Source organism: Hyperoodon ampullatus (assembly GCF_949752795.1).
Source record: "Hyperoodon ampullatus genome assembly, chromosome: 19".
NCBI classification, from domain to species: Eukaryota; Metazoa; Chordata; class Mammalia; order Artiodactyla; family Ziphiidae; genus Hyperoodon; species Hyperoodon ampullatus.
This window is the reverse complement of record NC_136932.1, coordinates 30,863,924-30,870,527: the sequence shown is the minus strand read 5'-3', so window position 1 is coordinate 30,870,527 and position 6,604 is coordinate 30,863,924.

The window sequence follows — 6,604 nt, the reverse complement described above, 5'->3', positions numbered from 1 at the left end:
AAAAATGTCTCAGTGTAAATAGATTTTAATAAGCACTTGTTGGACTCCGCCTGGCAGGTTTTCCCATTTGCTGTTCAGAGCTTCCTTGAGACAAAACACCCAAGTCTTCCTGACCCAGGTGACACCCAAGAGCCAGTTTCATGCGGGGCTGTGATGAGAATTACATTGGTGAGAATGAGATGATAGAGAAAATCTCCAGGAAAATGTCAAGAGTGCTTTAAGCCTCCTGAAATGAAGGCCCAGTCCCAGCAGCCGAGCCGCCCTCCAAGCTGGAGCCGGCAGAGTGCAGTGTCGGGCTGGAGAGGCAGCGCCGACCCTCCCCGAGGCCTGGGCCTTGGGCTTGGAGGCCCTGCTAGGAGAGGGGCCACCGCAAAAGGCGTAGGAGTAGGCGTGACTGAGGTAGAAAGCAGGGCCGAGCTGTGCCCCCAGGCGGCAGGGGAGGTGGAGGAGGTGGCTGAATGGGGACGGCCGCCTGTGCCCACCTCCCGGAGCCCCTCCCGCGTTTCCAGTCCCGATGGCTGCAGCCGGAACCCCGCACGTCGGAGCCTCTGTCGGGCTGCTGCAAACCGGCCGCTCCTCCGGCTGGTCTTTGAGACTCCCAAGCCTCACACAGCTCCTGCCCCAGGTGCCTGGGCGTCCAGGTGCTCCAGGTGTGTTCCAGGTGCCTGGGTCCTCCAGGTGCTCCAGGTGTGTTCCAGGTGCCTGGGCCTCCAGGTGTTCCAGGTGTGTTCCAGGTGCCTGGGCCTCCAGGTGCTCCAGGGGCTCCTCCACAACACCTGCTCCAGGTACTTAGACGATGCTGAACTCATCAGTCAATGTGTTAGCCAATCGCTTTCTCACTTGCTCCCCAAACCAAACTCCCCAGCAGTCACCCAGTCAGCATATGATTATCTGCATGAAGTATCCGGCACTGCTGTAGACGTGAGGAGGCCCCTGTGAACGAAGACGGGGTCCCGGCTCCTGGAGCCGATGCTCCTTGTGTGGGGAAACAACAATCAAAAAAGTGCACAGGGGCTGAGAGGCTGGAGAACTCAGTGCGCGGCCCCGGACAAGGACCGAAGGACCCACTTCCCCATGGGGAGGGGAGGGCCGGAGGGGCTCTGAGGGTGGCAGGGACTCTCAGGGCGTGAGTGTGGGACACGCAGAGACCCCTTGGTGCCGGGCCACTTTCCGCTCACAGGGGACCCCGCAAACACCTCGCCTTCAGCCCTCCCACAATAGCCCTGGGAGGAGGCGGCCCGACAAAGGAGAGTCAGGAACTGACCTGAATCCACATGACTAATAAATAAAATGAGCCCTCACAGCCTTCCTTCTATCTGTGGAGAAAAAAAGAGGACAATTCCTTCTAAAGATTTGCTTCACTCTGAAAAGTCCCGTGAAATGAGTGTTTTTCTGTAATTGGGGCAGTCACAATGGAACAGCCGGCACTGACACCATCTGCTCCCAGCTCGCGTTTGAATAAGGCCCATTCGTGTGCCCCCCATGTGGAGATTCAGGGGAAATTGGGTTTCTGTGCACCACTTGGCAGGGGAAGGCGGCCGGCCCTCGGCTCTGCAGGCTGACCCAGTTAGCGTCCCAGGGCCAGGTGCAGACCCCACGCGGGAGCTTGGGGTGCCCTACGTGCGGGAAGGAGGGTCGCCGGGGTTCCTGGAACCTGCACCTGCAAGGGACCCCCAAAGTAGAAAGGGGACGGGCTGAAACACCCCACCCACCGTGGGGAGGCAGCCCCAGCCACAGCCTTTGTGCCCAGGGTTTTGGGCTGGGACAGTGACTCTACCTGTCCAGTCGCCGCTCCCCGCCCCGAGCTGTGGCTGGAGGGTTCCCCGGGCCCAGTCAACAGCACTGACTACCTCGAAAGCCCAAGGCTGGGCCCCGGTCAGGAAGCCCAATGCTACAAGGCCCTACGTGGAGGCAGGGGTGGCCGAGAAGCAGAGTCTGAGATAAAGCTGGGCAGGGCCGCCACACTTGACTAGGAAGCCCGGTGCTGAGTGAATAGCAGCCACATTCTGAATCCCTAGGCAGACCGACCTTGTACATGTATGATCTAATGTAATCTTCATGAAAGCTACATTCAGTGACAGATCTGCTACTTGCCACGCATTGTTCTGGGTGCAAGGGACACAGCAGGCAGCAAGAAGATGTTCCGGAAGGCTTGGTCTTCGTGCAATTTCTGAAAGGGGAGGAGAAAGACAAGGTGTAAACAAAACATAGAGTCAGATGGTGAAAGTATCCGCTTTGATTTCCAGCTGCACCCTCTGGGGCAGAGACTGCCTATTAGTCCCCAGGATCTATGTTCTTCCATAGCAGCAGAACCCCAGGCTTTACCTGTGTGCATGGTAACTCAGAACAGAGACTTCATTTCCCCTGGCCTCTCTTTTTGCTGGTGAAGCAATTAACTGAGAGGTGGCCAATGGGATGTAAGCTGAAGTCACATATAAAAATTTCGGAGGCATCTTTAAAGGCACAGGGCATGACCCTCCTCCCTTTCCTCCTTTTTGTGTCCTGGAATGTGGACATAATGGTTGGTGCTCCAGCAGCTATCTTGGATCATGAGGGAAAAATAAACCATTTTGTTTAGTCTATGGTTCTTTGGGGCTTTATTCCTGTTATTCACGGCTGAACTTAATCTTAACTAATTTAGTCCCTCTAACTAACTGTGTAACTTTGGGCAACTGGCTCAAACCTTCTTTTCCTTGGCTATAAAATGGGACACATTGTAATACCTACTTCGTAGGGCTACATATGCCAGTGGCTTTCAAACTTGAGTGTGCATCAGAATTACCTGGAGGTTATTAAAGCCCAGAGCGCTGAGCCCCACCTGCAGAGCTTCTGATTCAGTAGAAATTCAGAAATGTGCGTTTGTACAAATCCTCAGATGCTGCCGCTGCTGCTGGGCAGATGCTACCCTTGTAACTGCAGCCCTGTGTAAGCGCCCCTGCCCAACGCTGTGCAGCCCCCCGGAAGGACACGAGGGAGGTCCAGACTGCACCCCCAGGTGCAGCATCCCGTGACCTTTCACCTCTGTGCCTCTCCTGGGCCCCTGACCCCCGATTTCTTGAGGAGTGAACCTAATTCAGATGCCGTGTGCAGAGGGCTGCGGAGGGCCCAGGGCCTAGCCCCAGAGGGGCCTCTGGGCACGAGGCGGCCTCTGCCCACTCCACCTGCAGGGAAGTGGCCTCCACTCCCATTAGTCGCAGGGCGGCTCAGGCAGCGAGCACCACCTTCCAGGCCCCCCTTCTGCCACATGTGTCGCTCTACCGTCTGCAATGGCCAGTGAGGGACCAGCCCTGGCCTGGGGCTCCTGGATGGTGAGCAGGACAGGCGTGTGCTTTGGACACATGCACCTGTGCTCGGAAAGGGGCCCGTGCACATGAGTGGTGGGGCTGAGGCTGGGGCCCCCCTTCTCCATTGGCCATGGCAGAGACTGCCTCTCGTGTGAGAGGGGTCCGGGCGCCAGCTGACACCACGAACCCCCCTCCCCGCCAGCCGCTCCAGCGTCATGAGCGGGTGTTCACTGCTAAAGGCTGCACTGAGAGGGCATGGGGACAATGCATGTCCCCGACCTAGTGGCTAAGAGTGCAGGCTCTGCAGCTCCTCAGCTGTGTGACCTTGGGTGAGGGGTCAAACCTCTCTGAGCCTCAGGCTCCTGCTCTGTAAAATGGGGGTTCTTATAGTCCCTAGACCCTGCAACGATCCAGGTGCTTGTTGTAGGCAACATAAAATTAATTAGCTCTGCTAATTGAAGCAGAAAAGGCATTTCCTAAGAGGATATTGACAAAGGGGGCTTCCGTGGAGCCCCCAGGAGATGACTGTACTCCACAAGGCAGGTGGTCACCAGATGCCCCCAGAGATTCTGATGAACTGATCGGGGGAGAGGCCCAGACACTGCCATTGTTATTTTCAAGCTCCCCAAATGTTTCCAAGTTGAGCTGGGGTTGAAAAGTACTGCCCTGAATCTTTATATATGAATTCTGAAAACTTTTTAAAGGGAAATGATGAAATGATCTAATAGCCCCAGAGCCTTCAGAGTTTCTGTCCGTCCAGACCCAGGGTTGGCACACCCTGCTTTAAATTAACCGAAGTACAGTGCTCGAGGCTTAGCAGACTCAGCCAAAGGGCTTATTAAAGAACGTCTGCTTTTAAGGGGTACTTAAGCAGTTAAAATATGACTCAGTTCGCTGTATCATAACTGCTTTAAATAATTTCCGAACAAGGTGGAGTCAGGGACGAACGAGACGGTGTGTTTGGATACCGGAGGAGTTGCCCTGCTGGTTCGGACAGTCTGGTAACCCGCCGGCCACGCAGGACCAGTGCCTGCCGTCTGGACTGTACTTGGGCTTCACGGAGCATTAAAAAGAAATAAGGAAATGAGGAGGAACATAACTAATTCTGGGAACAAAGCTGAGATTGCTGGAACTGGGGACTGGCAAGGTTATTGCTTCTTCTTGCGTCACTTTTTGGCCGTTCTTTCCTCCCCAGTCTGGGAAGGCACCCACGTGGCCATAGCTTCCTGTGGCTGCCATAATAAATGGCCACAAACTGGGGGCTCCCAAGGACACAGATTTGCTCCCTGTCTGAAATCAAGGTGTCGCAGGACCGCGCGTTCCCTCTGAAAGCTCCTGGTAGCTGTGGCCGCATCACTCGGCCTGTGTGTTTGTCGCCTCTTCTGTCTCTTATCAGGGCACTGCCATTGGATTTAGGACCCACACGGGTAATCCATGGTGATCTCATCTCGAGATCCTTCATTTCATCTGCAAAGACCCTGTTTCCAAATAAAGTCACCTTCACAGGCTCTGGGGTGGGACATATCTCGGTGGACCCACTGACACCTTTGTTCAAAGTGCATTTCTACATTGAGCCCGGACTGGTTCAGCATTCTGAATCCAAAAGTATGCTTTGACCTAGCTCTGGATTCCAGATTTGGGTAAAAACATCAGCTTCTGAAGGGCCCTTCAGAGTTGGCCTCCGCTGAGCTGGGGCCCTGATTCTCAAACCCTACTTCTGCTTCTCCAAGGTTAAAATGCAAGGATGGGGGGCAGGGGGTCATCTAAAGCCATTTAAAATGCAGATTCCAACTAGTAGGTCTGGAGTGGGGCTGACTGGCTGCATTTCTAACGAGCTCCCAGGTGATGCTGGCCCGGAGAAGCAAGCCTCTGGTGAGTGTGAGAAACACCAGGTCCCTCCCTCGCCCAGTCTCCACCCAGGACGGTGGTGCAGGCAGCCTCTGACACCTGAGAAACTGGTCCAGCAGCCCCCAGCCCCAGGCTCAGGAGCAAGGCCAGAGCTGAGCCCCGGCCTGCTCCTTCCCAGAGGCACCTCGGGATCCTGGAGGCCAAGGGGCTCTCCCGCCGCAGTTAGGAATTCCAGTAGAGCCCATGACCCGTCAGGAGAAGTCTGCACTCTTCTCGCCACCCCCACCCCCTCTCTCTTCTGCCCTCTGATGAGCTCACAGTCTGGTACTGAGACCAGCCCCCGGCTCCGCCTGCTGCCCCCTCGCCCACCCGCGGGGCAGCCCAGGTGAGGGCACACAAGGTGCCCTTCCCTCCCACCAGCCTGGGGTGCAGCAGGGTGTCTAGCACAGGGACAGCAAGGCCGATGGGGGAAGAGGTGGCTGGATATTTGAAGGGCCTCCCAGAAAACCTTGTCATTCTGCCGCTGGGTAAGCGGAGTGCCCTCGGCCGTGTGGCCAATGCACGTTGTCCTTGCCAGCAGGTGGCACAGGGGACAGCGGTGGAGGGAACCCAGGAAGGAGGCTCCTGTGCCCGTCCACCTGCCTGGGGCCGAGGAGGAGCCGGGAGAAGGGTGAGCTGAACGCAGCTGGGTGATGCTGCCGCCAGCCCCTCGTTCATTCAGCAAAGGGCATCACCCCAGACAGCAGCAGGCACGTCCCTCCTGGACTGGACAGGCCCTGAGTCACCTCAGAACTGTGCACTGCGTGTCCTTGAGCTTTGAGGTCACTCGTGCAGCCATGAGAGGGAAGCTTAATTAAAGGAGGCTTGCACGCCCTTGAACTTGACTCCCACTGTGTCCGGCCATCTATTCCCTCAAACTGACATGAAAGGGAAGGGCTGGGCGTTGATATTATCTGCAAACAGCTACAAATTCCTTTAGGAGAAAGTCACACTCCATGGAGGAGACGCTTCCGTGTGGTTCGCAGCCCCTGCGTTGACCTTCCTCACCACTCTGTTTACAGTCGGCCCGGAAGTGCCTGGTGTTTGGCTGATGTCAACAGTGACCTTCCAGGAATGTTTGCAGACCAGGCATCTTTGGATGGCTTACCCAGGCCCTTTCCTGCTCCCCAGCACCCTGCTTCCCCCAACAAGGAAGCGGCTATTTTAGGCGGGAGAAACGAGATGGCAGGATTTTCCCCAAAGGCAGCAGTGCCTGACTCAGGGCTCGGCAGCTCCCCAGACAATGGCCCTGTGTGTCCGGCCCATCCTTCGGTGACTTACAGGCAAAGGGAAGCGGGGGCAGAGGGGACGGTGATTGGTGATATGTGATCCCGATATTAGGCCAGGACTGGCCCAGTGGGTGCCAGTCACGGAGAGGAGAACAAGTCCGCAGAAGGAATTACTTCTGGAAGTGATGAGCTCCCCATCAGATA